The following is a 24,694-nucleotide window of genomic DNA, read 5'->3' on the forward strand; positions in this document are numbered from 1 at the left end:
AGGTGGCTTACGGAGTATGGATGTAGATGGAGTGTCAGTAATGCCATTTACTGCACTTCAACGTTACCGGTGTGAGTTTACACATCACTTCTCTTCGTGGTTTTCAAAACAACCGTCAAGTTTTGCCACTGTTGGCTGACGATGCTGTTGTAGGAATTCCTGTTCTGTAACACTCTTAGTGCTGCGAACGACAGTGCTCCTTTTCTGAGGTATTCAAGCCGCTGAGCACTAGACGTAGAAGCCGTTCCTAGGATGTTTAGTCCACTCGTAAAAGTTCTGAAAAACAAAGCTATGGAGAAAAATACGTTTAGGGTTCTGAAACAGAAGACGCACGTCAGCTTACCGCTACATGCCATTCAACGTTCGTATTACAGAGGCCGTTTCCACGTTTCACTGTACGTAGAAGAATTACACCAAAGTTGAAATGGAAAGAAACTCAGAGGGTCTGACGTCTGTGAGGGCTGAAAATGGGCTAGTAAATGACAATGGACCTAAGAAAACAAATGATGTTTTAATTGAAGCTGAATAAAGACTAAATTAATGAATTGTTGGGGAAAGTTGAAAGATGATGGTTCGTGGGGAGCTCAACTGCGCGGTTATCAGTGCCGGTACAAATTCCTAACCTTTGCTCAGTCCAATCTCGCCACATTCATGAATGATGATGAAATGATGAGGACACCACAAACACCCAGTCATCTCGAGGCAGGTGAAGATCCCTGACTCCGCCGGGAATCGAACCCGGGACACCGCGCTCGGGAAGCGAGAACGCGACCGGGAGACCATGAGCTGCGGACGAGGTTGAAAGACCTAACATCGATGTCATCAGTCCCTTTATTTTGTTTAGTAATCTAAAGATTTCAGGAGAGAAGGAGGGACTACCAATTTGATCCTTGCGGGGTCATCTGAGGCACAGAACCAGCGAAAGAGATGAAAGCAAAGGAAACACCAAAAGAAAGATCTGCAAAGAATGGTGTGCCGTAACGAAGCAGCTAGAGTCCCCAACGTCCATTCCTGCAGTGGCAAGTCTACTTCCGCACCCGTTCGGCAGTCCTCCACTAACTGTTGAACGAAGGCTGAAATTTCACATAACAATGGCGGGCGGGGGGTGTGCGTAGGAGGGGGGGGGGGGGGAGGACAGACTAGTGTGACAAGCTTTTTAAATGAATATACACTAACCACTTTCGGAAAAAAAAACTTAAAACCAGATCCGCCGCTTGGACGTCGTCGGCTAACGTTAGGGAGAAAGTTGTCATCCTTCAGCGTTTGCCGCTAAGCAGCGAAGTTGACGCACTAACAGGATAGGGGTCAATGATACAGGGACGTCACAATGACAGTGGGGTGAATCCTTTGGTGAGGACGTGAATGCGTCAACCACGTATGCTCAATATGTAGTCGGCAAAAGAAAGTAGATTCCCTTCCAGAAGCTGAAGGAAAGCTCGCCATGTGATCGTGGCCGCTTTTATGATATGTATTTTGTTCATAATGGCCACAGGGAGCCATCCCTTGGTCCAAGGCAGTGTTAACATGTCGGATCCCGGCATCATCTCCAGATTGTATCTCTGCGGTTTCCTTTGCTAACAAGCTTTCAAGAACATTTCCCGGAATCCCTACACGACAAGCGATCCACAGGAATACAGTCAGTTACCGAGGAGTATTTAAAGATAATAATGTACGGTCACACTAAAGTGTTCCAAGGATAACATTGGCTTGTGAATAGCAGGCTGCATCTTCGCGAGTGCAAATGTGATGGAGGATTTGGTTAGTAGCCCGTAATTCTGTAAAAACACTACATCCGGACAGTAGTGAGTTTTTCATGGTCCTCCTTAACTTGTGGATGTATGCACAATGTAACAGTTTACGACTGAGCCATGAACATAGATGACAAAGCAGGTAATTAACCAAGAAAAAAAACAAACAGAAAACTTCGAAATACAATGGGGTCTAATCATTTTCTTCGGTTCAATGGAAGGGTATAGCTAGATCTTTCTATGAGGTATAAAGCGGGGAAGAGCGCAGGGATGGGTGGGGGAGGTGGGTGGGGGGTTAACCGAGGGTAACCAGACTGAAGGATTCAATGGAGGAAGACGGAGGTCAGAGCAAAGATATTCCAGAGGAGTGGCAAAGACTGAGTAGCTTCCAGACAAATCTTAACATGGAGCGTTCAGTTCTTGTTCACAACAAGTCACGGATATGCCAAAGAGTGTCGTATTAGGTAAATGGCAACCTTTCAGAGTTTTCAGCTTAATTTCTCTGCTCAGCAAAAACAAAGCATGTAGTCTTAAAAACCTCTGAAATGTCTTACAGACTTCATTTAGCGTCGCCTTTAAGACGACTAGTGTGCCCTATTGACGACCGCACCCAGACACACGTACGATATGCATGGTATTGTACATTGTTAAATTTCCAGACATGACTCAAAGATTCACTAAATCAGTGTAATACGTCTACAAAAAGAGCTGTGATTTTGTGAAAGTGGGAGTGTGTGCATACTAAGAGGTAACATACGAGAATCTGGTACAAAACAGAAGCCATTTTTCCACAGAAGCATAGCATGAAGAGCCCTACAACAGACCGATTTATTGGCCGACCGACCAACTTAACTGGCAGCCGACACACCGCTTGACCGACGGCAGTCAACCTCAGAGCTGCACTGTTTCTATCGCAGGCAGCGTTTACTTGATTACGAGTACATTCGCTGAATGTTTTACTCTATAGATGCAGCTTGATATTACAAGGACACATTAGGACTTGCCATGGAACTAGAACTAACAAGGCAAGCAAAATAAGAGAAAGCTGAAGGCAACGGAATTCCTTCATCAAAGGTAGTATTTTACTCACGCTTCAGTTACTTAAGGAGCTGGGATCTGACGACTTATTTAAGAATGGATGACAAGTGCTAAAACATTGTCAAACTACATTTCGTGAAAAAGGGATACTTTAATGATAGGCTGTAAGCTGTGGTGATCAGAGGCCCTTAGCTAAGTAAACTTCATCCTGTAACAGTCCTCTCTACTATGTGTATATCTTTCGTCTGCGGACGAGACTCGAGGCAGATGGCACAGTTTGTTGGACGATGAGGTGGTGGCAGATGGTTGGTTGGGGGCTGTAACTGGGGGAGGGAGTGGTGGTTGTTTTTGTGATAGGGAGGGAAGTGGCAGTCATGGGGGATACAGGAAGGGGGGAGGGGGCGGTAGTTATGGGAGGTGTTGGGAATGGAGGAAACGGTTGCAGTACTTAGGGATGGTGGTAGGTGGGGAGGTAATAGTTATGGATGATGGGAGGTGGGGTGGTTCGTGTTGGGGGTGGTGGGAGGGGGTGTAGGTTTGGTCGTCTTGTCACAAGACACTATGGTGAAGATGTCGGCAACCCATTCATTGGTTGTTCAGTGGACTGACAGTGAATAACAGTCTTGCTTACTCCCGTACTAACACTACCTTGTAATGACTCAGTTGTGGAATTCAAAGGGCGTTTAATAAAAATATTTTTTGATGCAGCTAAAGGCCGCAACAACCGAACAGCGATTCGACCAACCATGATCGAGTCTCCACTGATACTACCACCTTCGCTTAGCCAAGGAAAAAATTGCTTGTCAGACATACCCACCACTCACTTCCGTGTGTTGTGTCAATATCGTAAATACGGAAGCGTCCGATCTAACCCGTCGGCTTTGACCCATGACGTCACAAATATAGCGGAAACGACAATTACAATATGGCGGATATAGAAACGTTGCATACGTATCACAAAGACGAAAACACATAGAAAAACAACACACACAAAGGTTTCACAAGAACAATCTGCTAACATTGATAGCAAACAAAGATAATAATAAACAAGTGGTACTCAAGGCCAGGCAGGGGGGGGGGGGGGGCTGCGCCCCCCTGACCCCCCCCCCCGCCAAAAAAAACTCCCAACCTAACCTCGTATTCAGGGCTACGCTACAGATCAATGTGTAGGTCAATCAAAAGAAAAAAAAGAAACAAATAAAAAAAGAAAAAAACAATATTGATTCATTAGACATAACGAGTAGCGAAAAACATATAGACCATAAAGATTGAACAATCTAATGGCAAACTGATAAAAGCCTCATAGACGACGTTAAAACAAAAAGTACAGTAAAAAGGTAAACTATATATTACAGGCCCTAAAACTCCTACTAAGGTAACGTCAACGAGGCAACATCTACAAACACGCCACACTCACAAACCAAACTCCGCGCCGTAATGACGTCACACACCAAAACACCCTTACGTCACGGGTCAAAGCCGACGCGTGAGATCGGATGTTTCTGTTGACCCTCAATATCTAAAACAAATGCAAATTTATGTACTACTTCGTGATGTTTCCAGCCACCCAGAAAACACTGACGTGGAGGTATAAACAATTCAACCAGATGTTTATGGAAAAGGAAAATGAATGAGCTATATGAGTACTCCCAGAATTTTGAGTAAGTACTAATTTTGCTGCATCTAAAAATCAAAGTACGATATAACTTTGCTACCATTACTTTTACAGTATACCCTGAAAGAGCACCAATAAAATTGCTTACAGATTTTAAATTAATCGCCTAAGAGTTAAAAATTAGCTCTGATTACAGAGAATGATCATTAGAACAGACGATTGAACTCGTCAGTACTGACCACCATTACAGCAGGCCATAGCGCCAAACCACAACAAAATCTCCTTAACTTACACATGGGAGTCCGCTACAGGTCGTCTGTGCCCCTAACCTCTAAAAATCAGATGCTAACGTAACTTGTCAATGCACACGTCTACTGTTGGGGTAGATTAGAGTCGACTTAGGGGTTTCCCAAGGCAAATTCAGCACTACTGTCGACATTTTAATATGAAAGATGATCGGCCACGATAATTGGGATATCCGGGTTCGAGTCCTCGTTCAGTAGAAATTTGCATATGTTTCCAGTAAACAGTACAGCTGATGTATAATCTTTGCAATTTGCGAATACGTTTCATAGAATTAGTACGCCAGCGAGGCATTTTTTGTGCCCCGGATATAGCTCATAGCAGCGAAAAGTAGACCCACAGATAGTAAAGGATAGTGTCACTATCTACAACCATCGTAGGAGTAGGCGCACACCTTGATTCGAAATTAAAATTAGTAGTTCGCTTATTCACACTGTAGTGAGCGTAACACGCAAGAAGTTATTTCGAAGTAACCGTCTCGCTACAATCGCATATCTGTAGGTACAGAGTAAGATACGTCGCGCGGGGAATTTTTGAGGCGGCTACGATCTGTCTAGCTATGAAGTGTGGTCGTGTAATTTTGTTTCGTTTCTCAATGGCTACGTGGAATAACAATTTGCAGTGTTATTCAAGTAACACTAACCACTCCGCGCACACCGTATATATCAGTTTGACAGTTGTGGACATCAAAAGTGAAAGAATGAACGATTATATACATTTTAAAAATGATTGTGTGGCCGCTCAGCCGAAAGAGTGATTAAAATTTTAAAACCAAAAGCTTATACGGCTGTATTATTTCCTTAAACTTGTTTAGACTTCAAGAAATTATTTACCGAGCTTATAGCCACGCACTACACAATTGTTTAAGCGATGTATTCGTAAACACTAAAGCTGTTAATAAGGTGTTAACAAAGGCACAATCACTTACCTCATACGCCGACGACCGTTGTAAGCTCCTTCCCTCCTATATATTATGTCAGGAGAGTCGAAGTACCAGTACAGTGGTGTACCCGCCAAAAACATGATTGCCAAGTCAAGGACACGATAGTCTAATCCTACTAAACTGCGGAGAGCAAAGTCCAGATTAATTGCTACACTTTACTACCTTTACATTGTTAGCAAGCAGGCAGGTAGGTTGGTAGGTACGTACACGATATCTTCTGGCCTAACTTCAGCAATCTGAACTATGAGATAATCCTTGCAAGCGAACAAATGCATGCAGCACGCAAACATGCAAAATTTGTTTAAGAAACATACAGTAATAGTCAACAGCTACCTTCCTGAAGGTCGTTTGCACAGAACACTACACGTTTTATTAAAAAATACGCTACACACGTTCACAAAATCAGTCGTTCAGAAACTATCACTACATCGACACACACATTTTCAATAAAAATTCTGGCGTGAAAATACGCCCGGTCGCTGTTAAGTCCAGGGAAGCTTGCTGTTCATGTAACCCTTTGTCTGCAACAAATGACACTGTATGTTGTCTCCTTGCGTGGCTGAGCGCCCGCGTCTAATGTTCCCCAAGCAGTCAACACGTGAGTTTACACTGTTTGCGCATGCGCCGCTGCTGGTATCCGCGGCAACCAATAGAAGCGAAGCACAAAATAGCTGACGTCGCTGTTCCACGCCTCCCAGCTAATACATTATCACGAGAACGCAAACTACGCGTCGCATTAAAATTTGTCCCATGTGCAACGAACAGACCTCTCTCCCTTGCGGTTTCACTTTCTATAGAAAGCGAGGAATAATGTATTCAGAAACTAGAAATTCAGTGTGTTGTTTGACATGCGCAAGAAAACATAGTACCTATTTTGCTAAACAAAATATGCTTCTGACAGCAATATGACCAGATGGAGCGAAATGGCGTAGCGTTTAATGCAGTGGTGCATTTGAAAAAACCTGGTTTCAAGTTCCCACCTGACTAATTGTAGGTATTTTTGTGATTTCCCTAAATAAATTACGGCAAATTCTGTGGTTATAGTCCTTAACAAAGTACTTAGCCATATCTGTAACTTTTCCTTTAGGAGTGGTCGGTTTCCTGACAGATTAAAGTACTCGGTAGTGAAGCTACTGTATAAAAAGGGAGACATTGATAATGTTGACAATTTTAGACCTATTTCTATGACATCGGTGTTTGCTAAAGTTATCGAGAAGGTTGTATATACAAGGTTACTGGAGCATTTAAATTCACATAATTTGCTGTCAAATGTTCAGTTTGGTTTTAGAAATGGTTTAACAACTGAAAATGCTATATTCACTTTTCTGTGTGAGGTTTTGGACGGATTAAATAAAAGGTTGCGAACGCTAGGTGTTTTCTTTGATTTAACGAAGGCTTTTGACTGTGTTGACCACAAAATATTACTGCAGAAGTTGTACCATGATGGAGTAAGGGGAGTAGCTTACAATTGGTTCGCCTCTTACTTTAAGAACAGAAAGCAGAAGGTAATTCTCCGCAATATTGAGAGTGGTAGTGATGTTCAGTCCCAATGGGGCACTGTTAAGTGGGGCGTTCCCCAAGGGTCGGTGCTGGGGCCACTGCTGTTTCTTATTTATATAAATGATATGCCTTCTAGTATTACAGGTGATTCAAAAATATTTCTGTATGCTGATGACACCAGTTTGACAGTGAAGGATCTTGTGCGTAATATTGAAACAGTATCAAATAATGTAGTTCATGAAATAAGTTCGTGGCTTGTGGAAAATAATTTGATGCTAAATCACAGTAAGCCGGCCGAAGTGGCCGTGCGATTAAAGGCGCTGCAGTCTGGAACCGCAAGACCGCTACGGTCGCAGGTTCGAATCCTGCCTCGGGCATGGATGTTTGTGATGTCCTTAGGTTCGTTAGGTTTAACTAGTTCTAAGTTCTAGGGGACTAATGACCTCAGCAGTTGAGTCCCATAGTGCTCAGAGCCATTTGCTAAATCACAGTAAGACTCAGTTTTTACAGTTTCTAACTCACAATTCAACAAGAACCGATATTTTGATCAGACAGAATGGGCATATTATAAGCGAGACGGAACAGTTCAAGTTCCTTGGCGTTCGGATAGACAGTAAGCTGTTGTGGAAAGCCCATGTCCAGGATCTTGTTCAGAAACTAAATGCTGCTTTATTTACCATTAGAACAGTATCTGAAATAAGTGACACCTCAACACGAAAAGCAGTCTACTTCGCATATTTTCATACGCTTATGTTGTATGGTATTATTTTTTGGGGTAATTCTTCTGATTCAAAAAGGGTATTTTTGGCTCAAAAACGGGCTGTTCGAGCTATATGTGGTGTAAGTTAGAGAATCTCTAGTCGATCCCTATTCAATAGTCTGGGAATTCTGACATTGCCCTCACAGTATATATTTTCTTTAATGTCGTTTGTTGTTAGCAATATTAGCCTATTCCCAAGAGTCAGCAGCTTTCGCTCACTTAATACTAGGCAGAAATCCAATCTGCATGTGGAATGGACTTCCTTGACTCTTGTGCAGAAAGGAGTGCAGTATTCTGCTGCATCCATTTTCAATAAGCTACCACAAGAACTCAAAAATCTTAGCAGTAGCCCAAACTCTTTTAAGTCTAAACTGAAGAGTTTCCTCATGGCTCACTCCTTCTATTCTGTCGAGGAGCTCCTGGAAGAGCTAAAAAATTAAGCAAATTCCAATGTTACATTGTTGATTTTCTTTACTTAAACTTACGACTTATCACCTGAATGTGTTTTTTTATATTTCATTTTATCTGCTTCTAATATCGTGTTATAATTTCATGTATTGACTCGTTCCATGACCATGGAGACTTCCCTTAATTTGGTCCCAAGGAACAATAAATAAATAAATAAACTAATTCGTCTGTAACGTCGTTATCGACAGGTTTATTAATCTTATTCAACGTATTCGAGAGAAGGAATGTTCGAATCAAAGCCTGGATATTCTGTAAATTTTTCCCGTGAATTTACTTGCACCGCTTGAAGTGATAGTTGTTCATCCACAGCTTTTCTTACGTATGCTAGTCCAGTTTGAGCCTTAGTTTCAATTGTAATTTACTCAAAGCCCACAGGACATCAAAATATCCCTTTTCGTTCGGTAGAAACACGACAGACGTTTGAATTACATGCACGTTAGATAGTCTCAGTTAAATATGTCATAATGTCACAGCTTACTCTATGAAAAAACATTCGTACAACTGAAAGATAAAGTATAGAAGATACCAAACCAGTGGTTGGCTTGAACGATAGATTGCATAAGCGTGTCTAGTCGACGGGCCTTATTTCGATTTAGGTCTCTTCAGTGCTCTATTAACTTCATCTCGTAGTATCATATCTCCCATATCATCTTCGTAACGTATAAACAAAAAATTGTAACCGCCGGTACAGTATTTCACCGGCGAAGTGAGGAAAAGTGAAAGCGTACATTTCTTGATCACCCGACATGGCGCTGATGATGATGATGATTGGTTTGTGTGGCGCTTAACTACGCAGTCATCAGCGCCCGTACGAATTTTTACGCAGTTCAAGTTTCTTCACAGTGCATTCTAACCACTGTCACGAATGATGACGAAATAATGAGGACAACACAAACACCCAGTCCCCGGGCAGAGAAAATTCCGAACCCGGCCGGGAATCGAACCCGGGACCCCGTGATCCAGAAGCAGCAACGCTAGCCACTCTTTTTTATCTCATTTTGTTCGTTGTTGATCGTTGTGTTTGGTCGTTGCTGACATCACATGACTTCCGTTCCAGTTTTTTTGTTGATCCTTCCACTCAGTTTCTTTATTACAGAGGCCAACCAGATTTAAAATATGGTGTAGAATCTATGTGACGATGCTATGCTGATTATATTTATATGTTTTGAAGATGTCATTATGGCCGTATCACTTTAGGAGATGGTGTAAAAAAGATCTGAAGATGGTCATTACAGACTGAAACCGGTCATCGTCTAAAGAACTCATTTGTGATCAGAGACTGGAATAAAAAAGCATTTTACAGTGTTGGATCACTGTTTGTACACGCGATTATGTCGCAGTTGGTAATGAAAAAGGTTGTTACATCATAATTTATTTACATCAATCGTCAGAAAAGTGGTTTTACTTTCTAGGGGGGCGATTCATGCCGCCCCCCCCCCCCCCCTCCCCGCTTTCTCCACCGGGACCCCATTCCCCTTTGGATCCTCGCGTGCTTCCTTGCTTCCAACAGACACCTAACATACATCTCTCAGTTTTCCCGAGGAAAAGCTGGAACAAAGTGCAAATGACGGGAACCTTTCCAGTTATGCTCCTGAACCAACCCTTCGATTTGTTCGAGCCAACAATGCTACACGACTTCATACAGCCGTCAGTTTTCCAGTGATTTGATTTCGTTCTCTATCCGTTCCTATGTCGTGCTACTTATTTTTTTCTTCGTATACATTTGACCCAGCAATAAAGAAAACAAGAGGAGGCACTTGTCTCCTCCTAAAAACTGAAGGTATAAGTTTTTATTCATTACAAAATTCTCACGCATTTCAAGCAATGATTGCAGTTCCACTAAACCGTAGATTTAGCACTGTGGGCAACGTGAAATAGTGTTTTTAGCTTTGACTGGTTGGTGGCGAGTAGAACGCTACGCTCCGACTTTGGTGGTCCCGGATCCAGTTCGGGGTAGGAATTTTCGCTCAGTCCAGTCCCCTGACGACGGCCTCAGATCCGTTCAGCCTGCTATCAAATGAGTACCAGGGATGGGCCTGCTACCCTCCCCCTACTAGTGCCGCGGTGAAGAAATGCCGTACTCTACGCACAGTCAGACCAAAACCCCGCCCAGGGCCTGCACTACAGACGTTAGTTTTTACTTTGTTTCTTGCCATGCAGTTCACATGATCTCCTGCCATTCCCGTGGCGTGGTGGGAACCTTCAGGAAACAGAATCGAAATACGGAATGATTCGAAAAGAGAGAACAGATTTTAATTCTTTATTATAAAGTGTGAAAGACAGAAACACATTGTTCAAGTAACTGGATACAGGAAGGTTCAGAGTTTTATGTTCAAAAATGGCTCTGAGCACTATGCGACTTAACTTCTGAGGTCATCAGTCGCCTAGAACTTAGAACTAATTAAACCTAACTAACCTAAGGACATCACACATATCCATGCCCGAGGCAGGATTCGAACCTGCGACCGTAGCGGTCGCTCGGCTCCAGACTGCAGCGCCTAGAACCGCACGGTCACTTCGGCCGGCGTTTTATGTTCGCACAGACACTATACCATACACTCGCCATGAGAAGCATGCGTTGCTCGAGAAACATCGAAACGGCATTCTACATCCACATCCATACTCCGCAAGCCACCTGACGGTGTGTGGCGGAGGGTACCTTGAGTACATCTATCGATTCTCCCTTCTATTCCAGTCCCGTATTGTAATTGGAAAGAAAGACTGTCGATATGCCTTTGTGTGGGCTCTAATCTCTCTGATTTTATCCTCATGGTCTCTTCGCGAGATATACGTAGGATGGGGCAATATACTGCTTGACTCCTCGGTGAAGGTATGTTCTCGAAACTTCAACAAAAGCCCGTACCGAGCTACTGAGTGTCTCTCCTGCAGAGTCTTACACTGGAGTTTATCTATCATCTCCGTAACGCTTTCTCGATTACTAAATGATCCTGTAACGAAGCGCGCTGCTCTCCGTTGGATCTTCTCTATCTCTTCTATCAACCCTATCTGGTACGGATCCCACACTAGTGAGCAGTATTCAAGCAGTGGGCGAACAAGTGTACTGTAACCTACTTCCTTTGTTTTCGGATTGCATTTCCTTAGGATTCTTCCAATGAATCTCATTGTGGCATCTGCTTTACCGACGATTAATTTTATATGGTCATTCCATTTTAAATCACTCCTAATGCCTACTCCCAGATAATTTATGGAATTAACTGCTTCCAGTTGCTGACCTGCTATATTGTAGCTAAATGATAAAGCATCTTTCTTTCTATGTATTCGCAGCACATTACACTTGACTACATTGAGATTCAATGGCCATTCCCTGCACCATGCGTCAATTCGCTGCAGATCCTCCTGCATTTCAGTACAATTTTTCATTGATACAACCTCTCGATATACCACAGCATCATCCGCAAAAAGCCTCAGTGAACTTCCGATGTTATCCACAAGGTCATTTATGTATATTGTGAATAGCAACGGTGCTACAACACTCCCCTGCGGCACACCTGAAATCACTCTTACCTCGGAAGACTTCTCTCCATTGAGAATGACATGCTGCGTTCTGTTATCTAGGAACTCTTCAATCCAATCTTACAACTGGTCTGATTGCCCATATGCTCTTACTTTGTTCATAAAACGACTGTGGGGAACTGTATCGAACACTTTGCGGAAGTCATGAAACACGGCATCTCCCTGGGAACCCGTGTCTATGGCCCTCTGAGCCTTCGGGACGAATAGCGCGAGCTGGGTTTCATACGACCGTCTTTTTCGAAACCCATGCTGATTCCTACAGAGTACATTTCTAGTCTCCAGAAAAGTTATTATACTCGAACATAATACGTGTTCCAAAATTCTACAACTGATCGACCTTAGAGATATAGGTCTATAGTTCTGCACATCTGTTCGACGTCCCTTCTTGAAAACGGGGATGACCTGTGCCCTTTTCCAATCCTTTGGAGCGCTACGCTCTTATAGAGACCTACGGTACACCGCTGCAGGAAGGGGGCAAGTTCCTTCGCGTACACTGTGTAAAATCGAACTGGTATCCCATCAGGTCCAGCGACCTTTTCAACTTTTGAGCGATTTTAATTGTTTCTCTATCCCTCTGTCGTCTATTTCGATATCTACCATTTTGTCATCCATTCGACAATCTAGAGAAGGAACTACAGTGCAGTCTTCCTCTGTGAAACAGCTTTGGAAAAAGACATTTAGTATTTCGGCCTCTAGTCTGTCATCCTCTGTTTCACTACCATTTTGGTCACAGAGTGTCTGGACATTTTGTTTTGATCCACCTACCGCTTTGACATAGGACCAAAATTCTTGATACAACCTCATACCACAGCATCGTCCGCAAAAAGCCTCAGTGAACTTCCGATGTTATCCACAAGGTCATTTATGTATATTGTGAATAGCAACGATCCTACGTCACTCCCCTGCGGCACACCTGAAATCACTCGTACTTCGAGACTTCCCTCCATTGAGAATGACACGCTGCGTTCTGTTATCTAGGAACAGGTACCTGTTTATTAAATCTAAAGCTTCAACAATTCGATTTCTCAGATCTTGAAAAGTACCTGGGATGGGTGTGACAAACAGAGACTGTATTTTATGTACCCCACGAAAGAAAACGCAAGGTAACTCGGGAGGCCAAAAACCATGAACAAGATTTTGTTATTCACCTCTTCCAATTCAACGTTGTGGAATGGTGTTGTTAAAATACCACCGCACCTCAAAAGTGAAAGTGAGGCACCATCAACCATAAAAATTAAATCATTGGAATCTTCGTGAAATTGAGTAAACGACTAAATTTATAGCACTTCCAGGTAAGACATTCCTGTCATAGTTTCCTCTCCTAAAAAGAAAGGTCCATAAACTTTGTGAATAGAAGCGGCACGAAACAGTTCGGTTTCGGCGAGTCTCTTTCATTTTCGACGACAAGGCCAGGATCTCGTGACCCCCAAATTCTCACATTATGGCGGTTTACTTTACCCGATAGATGAAACGTCGATTCATTCGAAGAGATGAGTCGTTCAGTAAAACTTTCCTCTGTCACGCCCTGGAGAATTCCTTCTGTTATGGTCGCCGGTATGCTATTGTTGAAGTAACTGCAAGCTAGAAGCCTTCTTATGCAGGCGTAGACGCCACACCATTGTTTGAGGAAGTTGAAGTTCCAGCCCTGCCCGTCCTGTGGACTTCCGAGGACTCCGTGTCACCACATCTCTGATACGCTCGACATTTTCATTAGTCGTTCGTGACCGACTAGTGCTCTTCCCTTTGCATAGGCAACCAACTTCTAAGAATTTTTTATGCCAGTTACAAATCTGCTTGTGCAGAGGCGGCTTCTTGCCGAATCGACGGCGGAATGCACTTTACACTTGACCTATGGACTGACTTAGCGAAAATTCCAACAAACAAAATGATTTCTCTTATGGTATAGTCGTCATGATGCAACAAACAAACAATACCGCAACTGTGTCAAAATTTTGAACGTTTCTCTCTCCAGTAACATGCGCAGTGTGTATCTGTCTTTCACAGTTTGTCTTTAATAGATAACAAAGGTCTGTTCTCTCTTTTTGAGTTACCTTGTAGTTCCCAAACTTTTCTGTGTCACCTCTTCTTACAGATATGAGTGACGGACGTGCAGAAATGGACCGAACCAACACCCTGGCGCGCGGATTCCACAATTATCGCTACTGCATAAATACGGCTGAGGTACCGTCCGAGATCCGCTCCCACGACCCACAAGGTGCCCTCTCCCTGTCGCTTCAGGAGGTAGTCACAATAGTAGTGTACCATATTTCTGGGGCTTATTGAGTCTACATCCAGTTTTACGCGAAAAAGCTACTGTAGCTAACTCTGTAGGTAAATTTGAAATCTGTGGTAAGGACTATAGGACCAAACAGCAGAGGTCATCGGTCCCTAGGCTTACGCACTACTTAATCTAACTTAAACTACCTTACGCTAAGGACAACACACACACCCATGCCCGAGGGAGGACTCGAACCTCCGACAGGGGGAGCCGCGCGTACTGTGACGAGACGCCCTACATCGCACGGCTACCCCGCGCGGCTAACTCTGTAGGTGTGTACATCTACAGACGCAAATGCACTACTCACATGGGAACCTCCCCATCGCACCCCCCTCAGATTTAGTTATAAGTTGGCACAGTGGATAGGCCTTGAAAAACTGGACCCAGATCAATAGAGAAAACAGGAAGAAGTTGTGTGGAACTATGAAAAAATAAGCAAAATATACCAACTGAGTAGTCCATGAGAAAGATATGCAATATCAAGGATAGTGTAACCATAGGAGCGCTATGGTCCCGTGGTTAGCGTGAGCAGCTGCGCAACGAGAGGTCCATGGTTCAAATCTTCCCTCGAGTGAAAAACTTACTTTCTTTATTTTCGCAAAGTTATGATCTGTCCGTTCGTTCATTGATGTCTCTGTTTGCTGTAATAAGTTTAGTGTCTGTGTTTTGCGACCGTACCGCAAAACCGTGCGATTAGTAGACGAAAGGACGTGCCTCTCCAATGGGAACCGAAAACATTTGATCGCATGGTCATAGATCAACCGATTCCTCCACAGGAAAACACGTCTGATATATTCTATACGACACTGGTGACGGCATGTGCGTCACATGACAGGAATATGTTGTCGACCCACCTAACTTGTAGACTTGGCGAATGGGTAAAAAGATTCTTCTACCTTGCCCGATTTAGGTTTTCTTGTGGATGTGATAATCACTCCCAAAAAAGTGATGAAAACATAAGAGTTTGTCACATAAACTGAAAATAAAAAATTAAAATTTTCACACGAGGGAAGACTTGAACCAGGGACCTCTCGTTTCGCTGCTGCTCACACTAACCACGGGACATCGGCGCTCCTGAACATCCACTCTCCTTGATTTTGCATATCTTGCACATGGACTACTCGGTTTGTATATTTTGCTTATTTTTTCATAGTTCCACACAACTTCTTCCTGTTGTCTCGATGGATCTGTGTTCAGTTTTTTAAGGCCTATCCACTGTGCCATCCGAGGGGGGTGCGATGGGGAGGTTCCCTTGTCAGTGTAAGAGACGGAATAAAGTGTGTATTTCAAGGTCGAAAAGATGTCCTTTCCAGAAATTGTGTCCGTGTTAAATTCTCTGCAATGCAACAAAGCGCAACAAGCAGTCGCAGAGTTATGAATCTTGCAGAGCAATAGTCAATGCTGGTCGAGCATCTGTCAAACTGAGGAGAAAACAATCGCCTTGGTTTAATTCTACGCCGTTAGGCGTCGATTCTGCCGGCCAATTGAATGGTGCTTTCGAGAGATTTCCCACATTCATCTAGTCGAATGGTGGCCTTGAGCTACACCTTACACATACTCCAAAGAAATATAGCTTCGAAGACAAATTTTGTCCAACTTTAGCTGCGGTAGCCAACTTGAAACACCACTGCTCAATCGCCATTTTGCATTTGGAATGTGATGACTCGGATTCTACATTTTATATGTATTTTGGCACATAGAAACCGAATCTACCTTTAAAAATGTTCTAGCAAGTATTATTTTTGAGTTTTTAAGGGTGTTTATTTTTATTTATCTTATTTTGTTGTTAACTGTTCTTTCGTTTAGATGTCTAATCACTGATTCAGTAAAGAAGGCATAAAAACCATATTCTGGTTTTTCTGTTTGTGATCAACATGAAACTTTTGGACCTCATATTACCTGTATAACCTATAATACCACTTTAGCCGAATGGTTTTTAAAGAAAATGCCTTGCCATGCCATTTGCTGTTCAGGTTCTGTGGTACCAGTTGAAAGACCATTTTTAAGACTTATTTCTGCGTGACAAGTACTGAAGGGCATTCAAGCAAATCTAGACGTAAAATAAAGAATCCAAATATATCTGCAGTGCATTTGCCAGCGGCTCGAAATGATAGGTTGCCTTTTCCTTTCTGTAACTTGCAAGCCACCTTTTACAGGATGGGTTCATGACATTCTGCTTTTTTTGTGCTTATGGTACAACAGTGACACCAAGAATGACCTCCCATCAGGAAACGACATGTATCGTGAAAGGAAAATGTGAACAAGAGACCACTAGTTGAGCCCGAGAAAAACATTTTTCCTCCTTTTCATCTAAAGTTGGACCTTAAGAATAGGGTGACCAGATGCAATTGTTTAAAAAGGAGGGCAAACAGCTTCAAAAAGGAGGACAAAGGAAGGAAAAAGAGGACACATCAAACGGGTCAACTGCAGATGAGGGTACCACCCGTCAGCTTTGGACAAGTCACGTGACTGCCGTGAATTACCGGTAAAACTAGTAGTTAATTGCTACTGGTGGTCAGGTGGTGATTCCGAGAGCAAATGTGATGACAGTGTGGCGTCAATTGTTTTGTTATGTCAACAACACGGAACTGTTTACAAAGCCAAAAACGTAAGACCATTCACCTCCCTTCATTCGACGCACCGCTACCAACATCTACAATTCAAACAGCAGCTGACGACATGTAAACTGCACTTTAACCTTCCGAATACAAATAAATTGAATGACTATGAAACAATGAAATAAAACCAAGACAGTTAATCTGTCGAGTTATTTCTTACCTTTATTGGCCACTGAGACGTACGTTCCAGTTCCACATATCTTACATTCCACTTCAAATTCATTTCTCCCTTTCTTGAAAGCCGGATATTTGCAGGAAGGACCTCAGAAAATGTGCACTTTCGTTTAGGCATAGCCAAATATTTTACGTAACTAACTCGGTTAAAAATTACACTCACAAATCACACGTGCACTACAGGAAGCCAAGGCAATACAAAGCGAAGATACGAAACGAAAAATTTAAATAATCGATATTTGCATTCGCTTATAGGTCGATCAACGACAATATCGACGATCCTGGTGCCACCTGCTAACACCGCCTTCGTGCGTGTTTATCGCGAAGGCTGTGCCAATAATTAAAGTATTTAAGAAAAGCGCAATAGAACGGGACGAATTGTAAATTTAACTGTATTACGCTCAACTTCGCGAAAAAGCCGGACACTGTCAAAATCCGCCCGGACCCCGGACAAAGAGCTAAAAAGGAGGACATGTCCCGATTAATCCGGACACCTGGTCACCCTGCTTACGAATAACTTTGTAAAATCTGTGAAAAAGGAAGTAGTAAAAGCTGTGGGAAAAGGAGGTCGGGCTTTCAATCATTCGAATGAAAAGTTTCCAAAATTTAGAGAAGCAAAGTTGAAAGAAAGTATATTTTTTGGACCAGAAGTAAGAAAATCGATGAAAGATACAACAAATTTTCATACCGAACTCAGAAATTTCGAATTAGCTGCTTGGTCCTCTTGCAAAGCAATGTGAAAGGCAGTTTGCGCAACAGAATGTCACAATTCGCTTTTCAGGTTGCCACCTCGATTTCTATCTGGAAAATTTGTGGGCAGTAAGCAATGAGCACGGTGTGCATTCTCACCGGGACATCCGTCCATTGGAACACTATTGTCAAGGTCACTGGAACCCATTGACGAGGGACGACTACTGCTTGGATCTTCTTACGAACAGTTATAAAACGGCAGACAGAAGAAGAGCATTGTTGTTACATTTTTCAAATACCTAAGGAGATTAAAGTTGAAAATATGATGTCATTTAGTTTAGATATTCTATTGGCATCCTGCCCACATATACTTAAAAATTTGTATTTCTTGCGTGTTTTGATTCTGTCAATATTCGCAAGTACTGTTTTTGATTCTGCGGCGTATCAAATTGCTCTGAGCACTATGGGACTCAACTGCTGTGGTTATCAGTACTATAGAACTTAGAACTACGTAAACCTAACTAACCTAAGGACATCACACACATCCATGCCCGAGGCAGGATTCGAACCTGCGACCGTAGCAGTCGCACGGTTCCGGACTGCGCGCCTAGAACCGCGAGACCACCGCGGCCGGCTGCGGCGTATCTAGGAAATGTGACGTGATGGAGCAAAATTAATCTTATCATTGCGTTCAGCACCTCAAAATTAGGTATATCTGCCCATATACAAATCAAATGCAGAAAAAAATTTCAATTTGTTGAAGGCTTGTAAATAATCCAAAAAATCCATTAATTTTAAACCAAAAAGAGTCAAACGATAAACAATGAAAAGAGTATTTATAGATCAGAACGAATGAAAATACGCCGGGCATTACGGAAAGAAAACCTACTGAAGAAGAGGACCAGTAAATAACGGACTGAAGTGGTCCAATGAGGCCGAAGAAGCGGAAGAAGAAATCCATTAACATGGCCAAATGCTAACTTTTGTAAGAAAGCAAAGTTTCAATGGAGAAATAACACAGGCAACCGGTTGCAAAGAATCGTTTAATACACTGACCTAGGTTTCGACACCTCTGATGATGTCTTCAGCAGAATGAAAATTTAAAAGCTGCAAAGTTACATTGCAAGAAGTCACTAGCCAAATCTTAGAGCTGACATCCTCAAGTCAAAAATTAAAAATTAAAAACGTTCGAGTCTTTGGTACGTAAATCTTGCAAGGAACATCACCAGACGTACCAAAGGCTGGAACGTTTTTAATTTATGACTTGAGCATGTCTGCTCCAAGCTTTGGCTATTGCCTTCCCGCAATGTAACTTTACGGCTTTTAAATTTTCATTCTGATGAAGACATCCTTGGAGGTCTCGAAACCTAGGTCAATGCATTAAACAATTATTTGCAACCGGTTGGCCGCGCGGGATTAGCCGAGCGGTCTTAGGCGCTGCTGTCACGGACTGTGCGGCTGCTCCCGGTGGACCGATGGAGGTTCGAGTCCTCCCTCGGGCATGGGTGTGTGTGTTTGTCCTTCGGATAATTTAGGTTAAGTAGTGTGTAAGCTTAGGGACTGATGACCTTAGCAGTTGGTTGTTTTGGGGAAGGAGACCAGACATCGAGGTCATCGGTCTCATCGGATTAGGGAAGGAGGGGGAAGGAAGTCGGCCGTACCCTTTGAAAGGAACCATCCCGGCATTTGCCTGGAGCGATTTAGGGAAATCACGGAAAACCTAAATCAAGATGGCCGGACGCGGGATTGAACCGTCGTCCTCCCGAATGCGAGTCCAATGTCTAACCACTGCGCCACCTCGCTCGGTTAAGTCCCATAAGATTTCACACACATTTGCAACCGGTTGGTCGCGTTATTTCTCCATTGAAACTTATATGTACGGTTGCTGAAAGATAGCCACGTTCAAGCTGTAAGAAAGGAAAGTCTTATAGACGACACCAGAGTTGAATAACCGTTTTTCATTTAAAACTATTTTCCACGTCGGAATCCGCAGCTGGGTGTTCAACGTAAATGAGGGTGTAATAGGGCTATCGGACTTGCACACAAAATCCATAGCACTGGCCGTCAACAGAACTAAGCGTGTAATGGAAAAGGGACCACACTCGCCAGCTGCTGTACTGTTTCATAAATAAAACTTATTGCCCAACATCAGAGCTAACGCCGATTAATATCGTCAGCATCCCACAGTCATTAAACTTCGTCTGAAATTATTATTTCAATAAAAGTTACGTACCAACAGACATCCTAAAAAGGAGGAATAGCTCGTAAAATGGCCGTAGCTGTCAAAGGAGCTCTGATTCCTAATAAATGGGAACTGTGGTTATCACAGCACAATTGGTAAATCGTGGGGGAAAATTTAACGATGAAAATTATAGTAGAAGACGCCAAATCGACTTGGTGCAAAATGGTAGACCGGACAATAGCTATCAGTTCCAAGCTTTACTCCGTCCAGTTAAAACCGCCGGCCGCATGTGGAATTTGTAATTCCGAGGGTACAACTTAACATCGTTTTGAGTGCCCCAAATCTGTCGCGATATGGCACACAGCACGGGACGTGATTATACTGATCAATAGAACAGACATATCAGATATGCAGGCCCCTAACTCCATGAGACGCGAATGGAAACCATTTCCAAAGTAAAGCGACACGCTACAACGTGTATCAAGGCGCACACAATTCATACAATTTTATGGATTTAAATTAATGGATGGCCTTTAGTATCTAGCATACTTATGGGCTGAACACGAGAAAGTAACTCGTCATCCAAGATATAGGGTTACATATGCGAATTTTCTCAAGATTGCAATACGTAAAGCTTATTACAGTATTCTGACATAAAAACTTACATAAAAAAACCTGTAATGTTAGTTCTACAGAGGCGTCACGTACGAAATAACGCAATGTTCAGTGTCTTACAGATTCCCATACTGAAGAAACAAACGCGAATGTGGTGTAGAGTATATGATTATTTATAAAATGAGTTTGTTTTCTGTTATGTGATTTTATTACGTGAAAATGTTAAGTAAATATATTTTTTAAAAGAACTGGTCTGTGTAGATGGCTGCCATGTGGAGGACCCGCGTTCGATTTCCGGTACAATCAAGGATTTTTACTTTGTGGGAAGATTGGACCAAGGTGCACTCAATTGAGGAGCTACCTGACTGAGAGATTCTAGCTCAAACGTCTAAACGTCGACGACGGCCTCAAGAGAGGTGTGCTGAGAAGACAACCCTCCATACCGCATATGCATGGTGCCACATGGTACAAGATGACACGACGGCCGGTCGCCATCGCGCTGTCTACAGGGCCTGGTCGCGGAATTTCCGTTACGTTTAATTTCTACTGCTCCACTTTGGGCGGGGGCGGTGGGGGGGGGGGGGATTAATGCGGTAATTTCCTGTTGCTGTCCAAAGATAATAGTGATTTTTTTTCTGTTTCGGATTTTAAATTTTCAATGTAAAGCCATTGTATGGTACGTGGCGGAAGTTGCATTGCATCACTACTAGCAATTTCCTTTACTGTTCAATTCGCAAGTACGGCAAGGGAGAAACGATTGTTTTTACGCCTCTGTACGAACCCTAATTGCTGTTATTGCATCTTCGTGGTCCTACGAGAAATGTACATCGGCGGCAGTACAATGGTAGCCACATTACATTATTATGTGCTGATTTTTATAGTATTAATAGACTAAGAAGGCCAACGGCCTTGCCGCAGTGGCAACACCAGTTCCCGTCAGATCACCGAAGTTAAGCGCTGTCGGGCTGTGCTAGCACTTGGATGGGTGACCAAACGGTCTGCCGAGCGCTGTTGGCAAGCGGGGAGCACTCAGCCCTTGTGAGGCAAACTGAAGAGCTACTTGACTGAGAAGTAGCGGCTCCGGTGTCGTAGACTGACATACGGCCGGGAGAGCGATTTGCTGACCAAATGCCCCTCCGTATCCGCATCCAGTGATGCCTATGGACTGAGGATGACACGGCGGCCGGTCGGCACCGTTGGGCCTTCGTGACCTGTTCGGACGGAGAGAGAGAAAGAGAAAGAGAGAGAATTGACTAAGAATCTGTACATTGCCGGCAGCAGAATGGCAAGCACATTTCATTACGATGTGCTAATTTTATCTTTTTACGGTTTTAATAAGAATTTGCCTGCCAACTTGCTCATATAGTGGAATGTCAGCGCGCTAGCTTGCGGTACGGGGAAGTGAGGAAGATCCGGATCGAATTTGGCTGGTGCACCGGCCGGCCTGACTGTGGGTTTTAGTCGGTGTCCACGCTCGTTTGGGAAGTGCTGGGCTATTCCCCACCTTCCGCCTCTAAAAGCACTTTATACAAACTGTTAAAATACGACCGCACACAGAACAAAGTCCGCTCAGTTCACACACAGGTGGTGCACAAGGCGTACCTCCCATAGGTAACTGACGACTGCGATCACACGAAGAGCTTCTGGCCGCAAAAGTTAAATAAAAAATATTGTCAGAATTTTAATACAGTGGAGCCCGTGCTAAACGGGGTAGACGCCTGCGGAAAGAACAATATCAATGTAAATGACGACTTTTTGATTCAGTTATTTGAAATTGCATTCTTCTTTTGATTAAATCCAGGGTATTCACCTAGATACCGCAAAAATATTTTTATTCATGTGCTAATACCAATAAGAAAAATGAAAGTTCAAACATATGAGTAGCCGGCCGCTGTGGACGAGCGGTTCTAGGTGCTTCAGTCCGGAACGGAACCAAGCGGCTGCTATGGTCGCAGGCAATACACACATCCTGCCTCGGGCATGGATGTGTGTGATGTCCTTAGGTTAGTTAGATTTAAGCAGTTCTAAGTCTAGGGGACTGATGACCTCAGATGTTAACTCCCATAGTGCTCAGAGCCATTTTTGAAACATATGAGTAAGAAGAAACACTCCCATAATGTTCGAATGCAGCATTAGTAATATGCTGCTTGACACTGACACGTCGATTAAATATCTAGGCGTAAAGATGCAAATTGATATGAAATAGAACGAGCATATAAGAATTTTAGTAGGGAAAGCGAAATTCTGACTTCGGTTTATTGGGAGAATCTTAGTATAGTGTGGGTAGTCTGTAAACAAGACCGCGTTTAGGGCACAGTAATCTATCTTTAAAAAAAATATTGTGAGTGTACCTATCAGTCGTTTGAGATACAGTAAGTTTTGTGAACTTTCTGTCAAACTGAGTTTGGGGAGAAATATAATACGTTCTGAAACTCAGTTGTACGAAAGGTGGCGATTTCAGAACCTTCCCTCCTCTTAAATACATTTCTACGAACGCCCATGCATCTAGAATCAACTGTAGCATCTTCCGCATATTCTGTATTACGAGGTGCATTCAAGTTCTAAGGCCTCCGATTTTTTTTTTTCCGGACTGGAAAGAGGTAGAAACATGCGCATTGTTTTAAAATGAGGCCGTGTTCATTGTCAATACGTCCCAGAGATGGCAGCACCGTATGGCAGATGGAATTTTACCACCAGCGGCGAGAATGAGAACTGTTTTAAATACTTAAAATGGCGACGTTTTCCTTACTTGAACAGCGTGCAATCATTAGTTTTCTGAATTTGCATAGTGTGAAACCAATTGAAATTCATTGACAGTTGAAGGAGACATGTGGTGATGGAGTTACGGATCTTTCGAAAGTGCGTTCGTGGGTGCGACAGTTTAATGAAGGCAGAACATCGTGTGACAACAAACCGAAACAACCTCGGGCTCGCACAAGCCGGTCTGACGACATGATCGAGAAAGTGGAGAGAATTGTTTTGGGGGATCGCCGAATGACTGTTGAACAGATCGCCTCCAGAGTTGGCATTTCTGTGGGTTCTGTGCACACAATCCTGCATGACGACCTGAAAATGCGAAAAGTGTCATCCAGGTGGGTGCCACGAATGCTGACGGACGACCACATGGCTGCCCGTGTGGCATGTTGCCAAGCAATGTTGACACGCAACGACAGCATGAATGGGACTTTCTTTTCGTCGGTTGTGACAATGGATGAGACGTGGATGCCATTTTTCAATCCAGAAACAAAGCGCCAGTCAGCTCAATGGAAGCACACAGATTCACCGCCACCAAAAAAACTTCGGGTAACCGCCAGTGCTGAAAAAATGATGGTGTCCATGTTCTGGGACAGCGAGGGCGTAATCCTTACCAATTGCGTTCCAAAGGGTACTACAGTAACAGGTGCATCCTACGAAAATGTTTTGAAGAACAAATTCCTTCCTGCACTGCAACAAAAACGTCCGGGAAGGGCTGCGCGTGTGCTGTTTCACCAAGACAACGCACCCGCACTTCGAGCTAATGTTACGCAACAGTTTCTTCGTGATAACAACTTTGAAGTGATTCCTCATGCTCCCTACTCACCTGACCTAGTGACTTTTGGCTTTTTCCAACAATGAAAGACACTCTCCGTGGCCGCACATTCACCGGCTGTGCTGCTATTGCCTCAGCGATTTTCCAGTGGTCAAAACAGACTCCTAAAGAAGCCTTCGCCGCTGCCATGGAATCATGGCGTCAGCGTTGTGAAAAATGTGTACGTCTGCAGGGCGATTACGTCGAGAAGTAACGCCAGTTTCATCGATTTCGGGTGAGTAGTTAATTAGAAAAAAAATCGGAGGCCTTAGAACTTGAATGCACCTCGTAAAATCCCCCTCACCTGCCAACCCACCCTCCTATCAGTGCGGCTTCTTCTAGTAGGGTGACCAACTCTGCCCTCTTTCCCGGTATATACAGCATCGTAGCTTTTTTTATTTAAAAAAAAAAGTTCTCCGTGTCCCTTAATGATCAGTGTTACTGGTATAAAAATTACGATATTAACACTGCTCCATAGTTGAAACTCCCCGACCGACAGATCTCGGTCTTTTTCCTGTTCGTATTTTTACATAAAGAAGACTGTTTAGCAAGGAAATACATGGAGCGGAGGAAAAGTTACATGGCATAAACTGTAGAGGGTCATGCGAGGGGGCCATGTTCACTTGTTTCTCGGTCAGTACTGGTAACGCACAGATGGGC

The 24,694-nt window shown here is 43.3% G+C and overlaps 1 protein-coding gene and 1 pseudogene across 2 annotated transcripts in view; one reads left to right on the forward strand and one right to left on the reverse strand.

Moving 5' to 3' along the window:
- LOC126237220 (uncharacterized) overlaps window positions 1-24,694 on the reverse strand; it is a 547,235-nt gene that overhangs the window by 86,754 nt on the left and 435,787 nt on the right. The gene's annotated exons all lie outside the window — the stretch shown is intronic.
- Window positions 21,366-21,483, forward strand: LOC126237911 (5S ribosomal RNA; annotated as a pseudogene).

Source organism: Schistocerca nitens, chromosome 2, assembly GCF_023898315.1.
Source record: "Schistocerca nitens isolate TAMUIC-IGC-003100 chromosome 2, iqSchNite1.1, whole genome shotgun sequence".
Lineage (NCBI taxonomy): Eukaryota > Metazoa > Arthropoda > Insecta > Orthoptera > Acrididae > Schistocerca > Schistocerca nitens.